This window comes from Molothrus ater, chromosome 2 (genome assembly GCF_012460135.2).
Source record: "Molothrus ater isolate BHLD 08-10-18 breed brown headed cowbird chromosome 2, BPBGC_Mater_1.1, whole genome shotgun sequence".
NCBI classification, from domain to species: domain Eukaryota; kingdom Metazoa; phylum Chordata; class Aves; order Passeriformes; family Icteridae; genus Molothrus; species Molothrus ater.
In genome coordinates, this window is record NC_050479.2 from 87595917 (window position 1) to 87610401 (window position 14485).

The 14485-nt window shown below is 40.5% G+C and overlaps 1 protein-coding gene across 2 annotated transcripts in view; it reads left to right on the forward strand.

The window, feature by feature from the left end:
- The window catches only part of TSPAN9 (tetraspanin 9), a 167293-nt gene that overhangs the window by 7453 nt on the left and 145355 nt on the right, over positions 1-14485 (forward strand). For both annotated transcript variants that reach the window (XM_054514006.1, XM_036384838.2), the window contains exon 2: positions 2414-2457. The gene's annotated coding sequence lies outside the window, so the exon portion shown is untranslated. The remainder of the gene's footprint in view (positions 1-2413; positions 2458-14485) is intronic.

The following is a 14485-nucleotide window of genomic DNA, read 5'->3' on the forward strand; positions in this document are numbered from 1 at the left end:
TGCTTTAGCAAGTACTATTTAGTTCCTCTGTTTCTAAAATTTGAAAATAATTTATCAAAATCTTCTTAAGACCCTTGTTTGTTTTGAAGGTGCTAAGTCATCTCCCTCCTTTACTTCTAAGGGATACTAAGAAGTCATGTTCATTGCTTCATATTCTTCTTAAGTCTTTATTAGAAGATCACTACCAGACCGTTTCTGCTTGTATCACTGGACAGCCCAGTTTCTGTTTCAAAGATCTCTAAGTGGTTAGAGCTGTAGGTTGTAATTTTATTAATAAAACACGCTCATACTTCAGGTACAAAATACCCCCATGGCAAGTTCGAAAGTGTCAAGGACAACCACAGTAGGTACTTACGTGTGATGGTGACATTGGTCCAAAGCACCTATTTACAAAAGCAAGCAGATGTTGCTTGCCCTTGGGCCATGGTTTGAGGAACTGGAAGACAAGAATGCTTAGTTTAGAGATTGAGGTGTGGTGATATACCTAAAGGCTACCAGGAGATAAGTGCTTACCAGTCACTGTGCTTTCTAGCAGAGAAAAGTGCAGTATTTTCTTCTTCTAGGTTTTGTTAGGCCTCAGAAGTTATAGGACTTCTGCTTTGGAAGGTGGACTTGTCTCCTTACTTTCTTCTGCTGTGAACTGTGGATTGAACAGGTTGTCTGGCTGCTCAGTACAGTTCCCTACTCTTGGAGAAAACATAGTGAAAGATTTGAGTTTTTGAAGGACTTGCAGAGTGGCTGTTCCTTGCATCATAGTTTTTGCAACAATCTTGTACCTACCCAAGCCATGTAGTGAATCTTTGGGGGCATGAACTGAGGTCTTTGGTTGCATCTGCCCATGAGTTCTTATCTCATCAGTTCTGGTCTGTCAGATGAGCCTTGTTTCTTTGAGTTTATTATTAATGTTTACCTTTGCTAGCAACAAGATCTCTTTAACAGTTTTCTTGCAGGCATTTCATTTTCCTTTTTTAATTTTACAGTGTAGAGCTGGCTTTTGTCAAGGCAGTCAATGTACCTCTGACATGGCTAGGACTTACCTGTTTTACAGGATCACATGACTTGAAGGGCTCCTCTCAGACCATTTCTGCCTTTGCTACAGATTGTGCTGTGTTCATAACTGGTTTATATCAGCGGTAAAGAAAGTTCGTCTATAAGTGTAGCTGACAGCATGTTGTGTGTGACAGCAGTTTGACTAACTTGCTCACATCTACACAGTGGAACTGTGGAAATCTTGGCTAATTTAATTCTTGGTTTAAAAAAAAAAAATTATTTTATTATATATTAGTTACTGCTTAGCTACCCTTGACTTCAATATGGGTACTTCAGTGGCTGAAATTGTTGTCACCTGTGTCACTGGGGAGCTGGTTAGGTTGTGTGGTTGCCATGTAGCATGACAAGCATGACAAGTGCTTGCCATGGAGCATGACATCAGTGATGAGTTCACTTTAAAGGAAGATGTATAGAAGTGATGTGTATGACCTCTTGAAGCCTTCACGTGCTGAAGCACGTCAGTAAACAGACTGTGAAATCAATATTAGTGTTTCATTGATACTTGATACAGTGAAGAAGGCAAAGAGAAAACATTATTTTAGAAATCAACAACAATGGAATGATGGAAACATTTCCATTGACCAAGTTTGGTGAATGATCACAATTTAAAAAAAAATACTTAGTCTGTAATTATTTTTTTGTTTGTTTGTTTGTTTACAGCTGCAATAATATTGATGGTCTTTTAAACAGTGGAGATGGTACTGCTCCATGTCTTTCTTCCATGTGGTTGAAGGAAATCCTAGTCTCACTTTGCTAACTGTAGCACCCTTCTAACAGTGGGGTGGTGCTGTTACAGGCTTAAAAGCTCCAGTATGAACTGGATAAGGTGGAGTGCTTTCTGTTGTGTGTTTTTGTCCCAGAAGTAAAGGACTCTGTGTTGTACTAGAAGCAAAGGTAACATCTGGACAAGACAACTGGAGGAGAGTTTATCATGAAGGGTCTTGCTTAATTTCTAGTTGGCTGCTGTAAGCAGGTCATCAGGAGTCATGGTGATAATGGGGGACCTAAATGCCAAGGGGTAGAAGCACTGGATTTTTTTACTACTATTTCTGATTTAATAGACACACAGGTTTTGCTTTTCCCCATGATCTCTGTTTTCCCTTTAGTTTCTGTTTTAATATTTTGCCTATTGCCATTATTTAAACTTGAGTCCAGATCAAATCAGTATATTATGCCCTGGAGACCAGTGTTAAGACTTACTCCTTTTGTTCAGGAGCAGGTGGAATTTGATATACCTTTTCCTGTTTGTTTTTTTAAATCTCCCTGAATTTCTCCTTTCTGTCCTCCTAAGCTAATTATGTTTTTAGTGGGAAGTGGGTCCAAAAGACAAATAAATTCATTTTGTTCTTCTTCTTCTTTCCAGGTTTGGTCTGTGACTTTTTCCTTGGTGTACATCCAGTTACCTCAGTAAGTAAGATCTCGGTGAAGGATTCTTGGAGTCATTGAGCTTTATCATTAATATTCTTCACATTGACATTAAGGGAAGACAAGTTGGTCCAACACTGAGCCCTTACAAAACCTTCTTGTAATCTTCTTGCCACAAATGCTGAGAGAGTCCAGAGTAACATGGTTTTTGTTGGGATCATCTCCAAGTGCTGCCATAAGTACTGAAGGAAATGTAACAGAGGAAGACAATAGTCCTCTTCCTTACATGCAAAGATTCCTCTTCCCCTGTTTTCTTACCTGTAACATTTGTAGGGAAAGGAGGCAGAGAAGAATGAAACAAGGTTCCAATTGAGAGCAATTTCATTAGTCCACATAAATTACATCCTTTTGTGAAAGGGTGGATCTATAAACAGGCTTAGAAAAACAGACTCATTTCAGAGGAACCCAGGGCTACCCTGGGGTTGGGTGTCTTGCTACAGCTGCAGGCCCATTGCTTTGTATTTTTACATTTGCTGTGTTCTTCAGAGATTTAGCCTTGGCTAGGAGCAAGTGGCAGATGTGGCAGTGCTTACCTTTCATTAAGTTTCTGACACAGTAGAAGAAACAACTTCTGCTCCTTTAGGGAAAGCAAGGTGATCCACCTTTCTGCTGAATGCCATGTGTTCTGCCAAAGGCTGCAAGGAGTGCAGTTTGATAAATCTAAGCAACAGAGAGCTAATAGTCCACTCTTGTACTTGGCTTGCCAAGAACTGTTTCATACTTCTGTGCTGCTGTGTAAAACTTGTCATGACAGCTGCAGGCAAAGAACATCTACTGTTGTACATTTTGGGATGAGTGATGAAAGATTACAGTCTGTGAAGGGAAAGAATCCCCTTGCAACTGGGAAAAGCTAAGAATATGTTAGGTGAGGCTATGAAAAAGGAATGCTGGAGCTTTCCTTTACTCCTGCGTAAATCATCATTAGAGGTGATCTTGCTCAATGGCCCAGTCTTGGGGATACTGTAAAGATGCATTGACTTAGGGATACTGTTTATTTAAGAAAGAACTGGGAAATATCCTGAGAGGGTTTTCAATGTCAAGGCAATAGTTCTGTTGTCAACTGCTTTGGAAAATTTCACTTGTAGGATTTGTGTGTTTCCAAGAGAAAAATCAGTAATAGGAGGTATACAACTAGCTTAAAACCTGTACATTTGATGTTGGACATGATTGTGGTTTAACCCCAGCCAACAGCCAGGCCTCACACAGCTGATCACTCACTCCCCCACCAATGGGACTGGGGAGAGAACTGGAAGGGTAAAAGCTGGAAAACTCATGGGTTAAGCCACAAGCACAAGCAAAGCAAGGAATTAAATCACTGTTTCCCATGGGCAGGCAGGTGTTCAGCCATCTCCAGGAGAGCAGGGCCCATCACAGGTAATGGTGACTTAGGAAGACAAAAGCCATCTCTCCAATCTTCCTCCCTTTCTCCTTCTTCCTTCACTTGATATGCTGAGCACGATGTTATATGATATGAAATATCCTATAATATTTCCTTTGGTCAGTTGGGGTCAGCTGTCCCAGCTGTGTCTCTTCCCAATTTCCCACATACTTCCAATTTCCTCGCCATGGCAATACAAGAAGCAGAAAAGGCCTTGGTTCTGTGTAAGCCCTGCTCACCACCACCAAAAACCATCTCTATATTATCAACCCTCAATTTGTGCTCAGCACAAATCTAAACCACAGCCCCATACCAGCCACTGTGAAGAAAACTAACCCCAAAACCAGCACAGATGTGAATAGCTTCCTGATATTTCTGTTTCAAGACAAAGAATGAAAAGATAGATGAGGGATGTTAGGCATGGACACAGGTAACATCTGTATTTGTAGTAGATGAGACACAATGTTACAGTATGTAAGATAAAGAGCCTATGAAATTTCATGCTGTAGAATTTAAGATTGTTATGAAGAGTCTTGGCTTGGTCATAAAATGTCTCTCTGTAGGGCTGCTGTGTGTTTGCATCTTGCAATGATTTTTCTGATTACCTTTTGCATGTGTGCCATGCTCTGAATCACCCAGAATGGTGGTTTCTTGATTACTGTGTCCTAGGAGAGCTGGGTGATTGAGTGCACTAGGGAAAAGACAGCTGGGAAAGATTGAAGTGGATGTTATTTGTTCCAGGAGTTTTCTTTCTGTTCATTCCAGTGCCACTTGAAATGACGGCTGTATTGTGAGCTCTTTCATCTTGTTTCCACACCTTTAAAATTTGATACTGCAGAAATTAATGTAACATCATCTATAATGTTAAAGCTGCCTCATGTTATGAAAGTGAGAACTCCCACAGCAGCCTTAATTCTGCCCCCAGAAGAGAATGCAAATCAAGTTAGTGTCTTAAGTTACACCATTGTGTATCACTGGGCACTAGGATGTACATTTTGGCAAATATTTACATTTCAGATCTGGTCCAAGTCCATGGCAGTAATAAAATATCATGTGTTAATTATGCTGAATGATCATATTACACTGGTAAATGGGAATAGGATTGATTCCCAGAATGCTGATCTGTGATTCACATCATCAAGGACTACAAAAGAATCCACATCCCTTAGCGAGGGAAGACAAATAGGATATTTCAAAAATTTTTCTTGCATGCATGGTAATATGCAATTTTCCCCCTTTTCATTATGTTTCTGAAATCTGTTTCACAGCAAATTGAAAAATTAGTATCCCATGTCTAATGGAGGTTTAGAAATTACCCTACTTTCTTACCTTGCTTATCAGTGTTAGCTACTGGATTTCAGATACACTTTTGTATTAATTCAAGCATTTTCCTTTCAAAGTGGTCTATTTCTGTGAAGAAGATAGGACTTGAACATGCTGAGCAGAATGGGAAACATGCTTTTTGCTTTCTATGAAATGTACTCATGCATATTAAAAAGCTTGCCAGACCTGAATTTCTAGAATGAACAACAAATTGTTGTTAAAATAAAGTGATTGAATGCCTTGCTGATGTGTGGTATTGAAGTTGAGTGAAATGCTGCTACTTATCACTCAAAATTAAATAGAGTGTATTACAAAAGCTATTGTAGGAAAGGGCTGAGTAGAGAGCTCAGACCCAGACTGAATAGTGAAGACAGTCTTCAGCTATATCTTAAAACCAGCACATACTGTGGGGATTTTTAAATGTCTGGAAAGCACTGTTGTGTAATGAAATCAAAAAGGGTGTGTGAGATGCTTTGTGATGGCTTACTTTTGGCAGGCAGCCATTCTAGGTGAGATGGACATTTTAACATATAGGATGTATTGAATTATGGGTTTTAAGTGTTTAAGGTGCTATTGTATGGGAATAAGTTGTCACTGTGCCCTACCCATGTGCTGGACTGTGAGGCGTTCTAGGGTGATCCTGGGTACCTCATTGGGGCAGGGCTGTTCTTCGTTTGTGTGGTTTGTTTTGGACTGTGAGCAGGGTCATTGCTCTCAAGGTCTTCATACTGTGCCCAGCAGAGTGAGGCACAGAGGGGAGGACCTGGGACCTACTGAACAAATACAGGCTGTAAAATTTAATCCAAAATGAGATCAGGCAAGCAAGGCGAGAAAGAGAAGTATGAGAAGAGGTTTTGTTAACTTATATTGGCTGTCTTACAGTCATAGAGATAACTTGATGACCCTGTTGTGCCAAAGGCACATATTTGTAAAATGTGTGAAACGTGCTCGGATGTTCCACAGTTGGGCTAACACGTTGTTCATGTCTGATTTGAACATGTACTTGGCATCAGTCTCTGTTCACAAGAAGAGCTTGTCTAATTACATGGATAATGTTAGACCACATCTTCAGGGGCATTATTAGAAGTTCTGCTAAGGTAGCCTGAGGAGAAGAAAGTTGCTGTGGGCAGTGGCCTTGAGATTGGCATTAGGCCAGGTCAGGGTAATTTAATTTTCAGTCTCAGTTTTAAGCTGCATTCTGAGGCCTTGAGGCAAAATTGTAAATGATCCTGTCCTGTAAGTTACTAAGTAATATGATACAGCTAAACTTTAATGTGCCATAAAGTTAAATCTCCATGTATGGAGCACCCCACTGGCAAAAGATAAATTAGTTATGGGGAAAGGAAAATTATTTGTCCCAGAGATACTGTTAGTTGATCGCTGGTTCTTCTCAGGTTGCTTGAACCTGGAATATTTGTCCCCATCATTAATTAACATGTTTTATTATTACTTCTGCTCCCTTGGAATATCAGATTTGTGGCACTTTCCCATGGGTGGATTTTTATTTAAGTTTTTTAATATGGAGAAAGATTTTCACTTGAGTATTTAGTCACACATATAACCAAATCTCCTTATGAATGATGGGGCGAGGCTGTCTCTTACTTGTTTGTCATGTGAGAGAAGGCATGGAGGAATGTGTTGGAGCACAGTTTTCTGCTCTTACTTAACTTGTTGTCCTTATTGCCTGTCACCAGGCTCCCACAGGGCAGATCTTGGGCATGGCAGCCCCTGAAAGAAACTGCAGGGTCCATCTCTCTGGGCTGAGCCGGTTTGTGGTACCTGTTTTGTTGCATGCAGTGTGTTGTCTGCTTCTCTGTGATGGAATAAAAAAGCCTCATTATAAATAGTGCTGTGTAGATATTCCTATGGTAGCCTAATGGACAGCTTGACTAACTAATTTCTTAAAGCAGTAGTTTTCATTTTTACTGTTACCAGCCCTTAAGCATTTTCTGGAGAGTCTCTGTATACTCAGTTCTAACGCACTTTGATTTCTGATTTATTGTCTGCTGTATTTAAATTGTTGACCCAACTATTCATTTCTGCTTGGTGTATATCACACTTATGCAGCTAAGCTTCAGAGAGGCTGTGAATGGTTAGGTTATTTTGTCTTTAGAAAGTTCAAGGAACTGATCTTACCAGAGTACCAAAGCTTTGATTGTCAGTGGATTCTTTCTTGCTCTTTCTTCTCTTCTCTTGCATAAAATTATTGCTCTTGTAATCCCTGTACAGTTTCTTTCAGTGTAGGAGAGAAATCTGTGTCTTCATGTGGGCACAGGTGGGAATTTCAGGAGCTGCATTACTTTCCTCGCTAGTAACACTGGAATCCTCCCCATCATTTACAAAGGGGTACTGCTTTCACTCAGCAGAAGCATTTCTAGTATCACAGAGGTTAGAGATGCCAGTGAGGAAAAAACACTACACTTTTCAGCCAGCCCTCTGCAGAGCCGGTATCAAATTTCTCCCTACTAATGTGTTTCTTGGCACTTTGGTTCAGTTGCTGTGGATTTTCCAGCAGCTGGGTGCCCCTTAGGCAGGTAGGTTTCCCCCTAGCAGAGGCACAGAAGTGTATTCCTAATACACTTGATACATTTTTTGCAGTGTATCATTATCGATTGTAGAAGTCTTTGCCCAGTTTTTTTCCAAGCCCATTTTCCAAGCCAAGTTCAGTGTTTTTGAAAAAGAAGTTGGGGATCCATGTAGGTATCAACAATAGCTGTTAATCCTGTTTTTATTCCCTTTTGTCAAGCTAATCGATCACTCTCCTGCTTTGTGTTCTGCCATGGCAGTACTGGGGGGCTGTCGGCTTGTGCTCAGCCCTGTGCTGTTCCTGACTGAGCTGTGCTACTCAGCTGCTCTATCTTTGCCATCCTGACAGTTCCTTCCCTGCCTGCCTCTGTATTGCCCTCAGGCTGACATGGAGATTAATTGACCTAGTATCACAGGATGTTTCCTCTTTTGAAGTCCTCTCTCCAGCAATGTTTAAGAAGGAAAAAGGGAGAGTTTGAAAACAACTAGTTGGCTAGCTAGGATTTGGTGGGAAACGTCTGAGGACAGCTAACACAAAGCAGCATTATTAATGGGAAAACTATGGCATAAATGCACTATTGCTATACAGAGCACAAGAAGTGAAAGATGGAAAGCCTATTGTATTTCCTCAGTTTGCCCTCAGTAGTGGGTTTCAGAGGCTCATGCACAGATCTCATTGTTATAAATACATATTATAATATCAGCTTTTTGAAAATATGAAAATGGATGCTATATGTATAATGCTAAGGTAACTGCTATAAAGATATAGTTTTTATTTCTGCTATTAACTAAACTTAGACACAGTAGTGAAATAGCTTATGCAGTTGTACTTGTGCTAATTGAGCTGCCTGCTTGGTTGGATAACACCCAATGAACGTATGATGAAAACCCCTGCTACTGATATGCCAACTATCAGCACCTACCCTCTGTAGAAAATATGGACCAAAGCCCAAGCTGGAGGTGATAATAAAAACAGAATACCACCACAGCCAAGAAATGTGTATGCTCTAGAAAGGCAGACCCAAGGAGAAGCCATGCTAAACGGTTCTTGGAACATGTAAACTAGTTTGGGGAAAAGTTTAAATATTAAATTGTTTATGAATATGCAATAGGCTGATGCAATAGAAAAGGTGGTGTGTAAAGGTGTCTCTGAAGTAGCAGGTGTGCTCCTGGCTGAATGCCAAGCACTTGGCCGTTAACTTTGCTTTATTTTTGTGTCCTGTTGCCCTTTATTAAACTTTTAAATTTTACCAGGAGAGTGAACCTTGTTTTTCACATCCTGAAATAACTCATCAGGAAACTTCTTCTTCTAAATGTTCTGCATCAAGCAAATTGCAGAACCTTACCGGATTCAATTATTTGATTGAATTGAGAGTGGATAAAACCTATTCGGGGCTTGATAGGGTATTCAGTAACAAAGCCAGGCAACAAAGTCAAATGGAAATTGGAAGACACACAAACCGACAAGAGCCTGTCACATGGACCGGGAGGAGGTGAAGCTGCAAACATTTTGAAGCGGCCTATTTGATGCTCTGCAAGATGGGTAAAATTTAAACTCAGGGTTGCTAGCATTTGTCCCATCTTTGTGTGTTTATTTTTGCCTTCTGTTCCAGGGGAGCACATTAGGTCAGGCTTGACTGTACATTGCCAGCAGTGCTGAGAATGACGGGAGATGCTGTAGGCATGGAGAGTGAGCCATGCATGACTAAGAACAGAAATGGAATTCAGTGCCTGTGACTCTGAGTAGGACAGATAACACAGATTTGTGTGGAACAGTTGCAAATGCAGACTCTTCCTTAGAGAAAAATTATTAGAAAAATTAGTTTGAATTTGGGAAGAAAGTAAGCTTAAAACACAATCAGGCTTTGCAAAGGGCTCTTGTCTCTGAAATGAATGTTCATCCACAGAGTGTTGATACTGTAGTATTTTTGGATTGCTCTCAACCTAAAAAAGCTGAAAGGTGATGGTGAATAGGTATGTTAATACCAATTATTCAGCAGAACTTGTATCATGATGAGTATATTTTTGTCAAAATAATTTTTGTGATCTTTTGAAAGCGTTGATGCAATTTAAGGTGAAAACAGAAAACTAGATAATTTTAGATGTCATGGTTTGATTTTAAAATGTGCTTTCTTTTTTAAAAGCATATTTTAAAAAAGCTAATGACTACAGTTAGTTTATCTTGTCTTGAGGGATTTACTTTTAGCCTAAATAGTGTTTATGTGTCTAATTTAAGTGTTGTGCTTCTTTGACAACATTGCCTGCTTGTTTCTTACATGCTTTGTGCATATCAAAAAGAGTATAGGAACAGTCAGGAAGAACTTAGGGAAGGCTGCATGTTGTGACGTGTACGTTTTGCTCACTGTGTCAGGAAAATCCACAAACCCCAGAGGTTTATGCCCAAAAAGGAGACAGGGGAGTTCTTCAGCTTTATTGGATTTAAAAGGGGAGTCCACTGGGGCTCACACCCACAGGGTTTTCTCTCTCGAGGTTTCAGAGGGTGCAGCCTCCCATGATCCCAAACTCCTAGCCGCATCTTGTTTCTCTTCTTTCCCCATTGCTGAGGCATTAGGAAGGTACAGCCTCCCGAACCGCCTACCACACTTTGCCCCCTTGAACCTGCTGTTTTACCCCAAAGCTCAGAAGTTCAGGCTTGTGCAGCGCCTTGTCTGTTTCAGGAGCCAAGGTGTCAGGGCTCTGCAGCAAACCTGCTGCCCGAAGTCAGCAGAGACATTAACACCCCTTGCAAAGACGTTAACACCCACACCTTCACCCATCAAACTCTTTGTAAAGACACGAGCTTTCCTCTTGACTGTTTTGGTGTTAAAATTTTTAATGGTTGCTATGCAATTTCAGCTTAAGGCCTTGTGAACGTTGTTACTTGAAATATGGATCTTTAAGCCTATTTGTTTTTCTCTTATGCCTTGTGATTTTAAGTTCTGTTCAACTACTGGAAAGTAGGGATTTGCCAAGAGCTGATTTTTGTCTGGGAGCCTCACACAGAAGTGTCAGGTGTGCTCTTTGTCCAGCCACACCTTGGTGCTGTTTGGGTCATTCCAGAGGCATGCAAGATAGGAGGAGGACTCCAGGAGTGAACTGAAAATTAATAATTTGCAGTTTTGTATAAGTAAATCAGCATGCTATTAAAACTGGTATTCTTCCTTGTGATTTATTATTATAACCTTGGTACATAATTAAACAAAAAAAAGGAGAGAATCTCTGGAAAGCCAGTGAGTATGTCTGTATAACGGTACTAACTTCTACCTTTTGCATTTACTGACATTTGTGTATATCTGGCTTTCAAAGCTGACAGCTGAAATAAAAATGTTGTCTCGGGGACAGCACTGACCTTTGTTAAGGTTTTTTTCTTGTCACAATTGTTTAGTGCTTTGGTCTTCATTCTGCTTGGGTGTTTTTCTTTTTTTTTTTTTCTGGAGTAGTGAGGTGGCTGTTGTTTGGTTTGGGCTTTGTTTTGGTTTTTTGTCATTTGTTTTTGCTTTAAAGCTGCTCACAGTGCACCTTTTATATATTGGTGTGATACAGTACACAGTGAAGACTGAAGCTGGCAAAGAGCTGGTGCCACAAAATGTACTTTTTTACTTTTTCCTGCTTTTCTATTTTCATGCGAGTGCTTCCTTTGATAGTAGCCCAGAACAATACATAGCCTAAACTCTATTTTTTTTTATTTTAACAATTGTTACTTGTTCAGGAACAGTGCTTTACAGTTGGCTAGTACCAGTCATCCACAACTGGTGGATGAGGGTGCAGTTGAGGGAATCCAGCCAAGCTCAGACAAATTCCTGTTTGTTAAAGCATCCTGAGCTACCCAACTTGAAATGTATTAGATGAGGCTGATGCACCCTTGATGAATGAGAAGATGTAGCAGAATGTGGAAAGAAATAAAGTAGTTTGGGCATGGAAATTTTCTCTTTTAAGGGAAGGAGTGTAAAAAGAGAGAAAAAGACTAATCTTCCGCATTTGTATAGGTTAAAATAATGTAGTGACTTTGTCTGCTTTCTGTTCTTTGCACTCAGATTAAATGAAGCTGCAGATCTCTTGTGTACCCTTGTTTCAAAATAACATCTGCTAATTCACCTTAGGCTCTTCTATTTACATTATCATAACTCCATGGATACCTAACTGAAACAAATATATGAAATACTTAAAATTGAAAATATATGGTATTATTATTCATGCCATCGTATCTTTTAATTTAGTAGTCTCCCAAGATTCTTAAAGAAGAAGGGGAGGTTCACTGAAATACAAAGATGGTGAAACAAGAAAATAGGGTGGTTCTTCTCATATATCCTTATTATAGGTTGTAGAAGTCATCATCAGGGTTGATGGTGGGGCTGTGAGTTTAAAACAGTTTGAGGTTATAGTTAGGTAGTGAATACAAAATATAACACACAAGAATTTGTAATTGGTGTGGGATATTAAAACTTGGTTTCAGCTCTTAAGTCTATTTTCCACCTATTAAGTTCAATTAGGGATTTTCAAGTATGAACCATTTTTCTTTTTACCAACTGCTGTGAGGTTCTTGTCCTGTTTGAGGACAGCACTGGGTATTTCAAGGCTGCACATGTTGTAATCTTTTCTTCAGTGCAGCACCCTCAGACTGTGTTTTGTGGTGCATCTGCTCTGATCTGACCACGGTGCCCACGAACAGGAAATTTGTGGGCACTGGTGAACTTGTGGTGCTGTAGGAGCACAGCTCGTGGCTGCGTCACCATGTCACGGGAAGGTGGTCACATCTGATCAGAGGTATGCTTATTAGTCAGCAAGAATGGGGGACATTTTCCTCCTGTTTCAGTGCCTTCTGTCGTGAAACCAGAGTATATTTTATGTGAGTGCCAGGAAAGAGAGAGAAAAGAAACAGGCTATAGGCCCCTGGGGAATTTTTCTGCCCACAGCTGTAGGACAGTTAACAAAGATGATGGGAAATTGGGTTAGATGAGTTGTTTTGCAAAAGTGGATGGATGCCAGACTAGATGCTGTACTAACTCAGAGAATCCCAAAGGATGGCACATGTGCTAGTTGTGGTATCTGAGAATGCCCAGGCAGCAGAATTGTATTACCATGCTGAGAATGGTCATAGAGCAGCAGCACTGCCATAAAAGTATGTAGCTGACCAAAGTGATTTTGAAACTTCTGTCTTTGATGAGCTCTGGTCAGCTTTAGAGACCTTGACATTCCTATCAAATATTTATAAACATCATTCTATGTTTTAAAACTGTATTTGTCTTTGTCTTCCTAAAGATCTCACTGGGCTTCAGAGATCCAGTGTGCTTACTGTGATGTAATGCCTTCTGCTGATACTGGTGTGAAGAGCATTGAATTTTTTGACAGATTTCACAAAACTGCTCAACAAAAGTAGCTGTGTAATGTGGGTGACTGTATCTGTATGTGTAACTGAGAGTCATGGGAGCAACTTGAAGCCAAGTATTACATCAGACTCCGCATTCCAGGCAGTGATTTGGTTTGGCCCTGCTGGATTATTGCTGCTCTCAGAGTTTGTGTCAGCACATTTACTCATGATTGACATGGATTTTTAGTCCAGATTAATGGAATTAAGTGTAGGCTCCATTGTTGACTATCGTGATCAGATACTTGACACTACTCCGCAACTGGCAGCCTTCATGCCAGTGGTGCTTCTTATGGGGCAGACATGGTAAGGACAATGCCACTACAGATGTGATACCCAGGCCAGGAGTCACCATCTGTGTCATGGAAACTTTCCAAGGGCTTCCAGCCTGATTAAAAGCCTGTGTCTATATGACCTTGTACATCTTGGTGCCCATATCAATATGTTTGTACTGAGGGAGTGGGGACACTGTTTTAAATTTTCTTGAAACAAATGCTGCTAACTAAGCAGATAAGCTGTGGGTGGAGCACAAGCATTCCTCAATGCTGCAAACATATGCCAGCACTCCTTGTGCATTGTATGGTGCAGGAAGCCTTGGGATAGGCAAATTAAATTTCAGATATTAAAGCCATTTCAAAAGCCATTTTATAATGGTTTATAAGGTGATGTTACTTGCAGACTCATTCAGGTTGGAAGGGACCTTCAGGGTTCATCCAGCCCAGCTCCTACTCGAAGCAAGATCAATGCTGACTTCAGACTAGGTTGCATGGATGTTGTTCAGATGGTTCTTGAAAATCTACATGGACATAGATTCCACAATCTCTCAGATACTTGTTTCAATACTTCAGAGCAATGATTTTTTTTTAATGTCCCGTGGCAACTTCAGTTGCCTATTTTCTCCTACCACAGACTTTCATAAAAAGCCTGGCTCATGTTCTTGGTAACTCTCTCTTTGGAATTGAAAGTCTGCTATTGTGTTCCTCCAAAGCCTTCATAAGTGAAGCAAGCCCGTTCTTATCAGCCTTTCCCACAGGTCCAGAGTTCTAATTACCTGAGAAACTTGGTGATCTTTGGCAGGACTTGCTCAGGTTTCTTATGGAATAGTTTTGGTTGGAAGGGACCTTTTAAAGGGCGTCTAATCCAGCCCCCTGCAATGAGCAGGGACATCTTCAACCAGAGCAGGTTCCTCAGAACCCCACCTAACATGGCTTGAATGTTTCCAGGGATGGGGCATCTATCACTTCTCTGGGCAACCTGTGCCAGTGTTTTAGCACCCTCATTGTAAATCTGAGTCACCATCATTATAATCTAAGCTGGTTCTCCTTCAGTTTGAAACCTTCCCTCTTTGTCCTATCAGTGCATGCCCTTGTAAAATGTCTCTCCCCAGCTTTCAGGCCCCCTTTAGGTACTGGAATGTG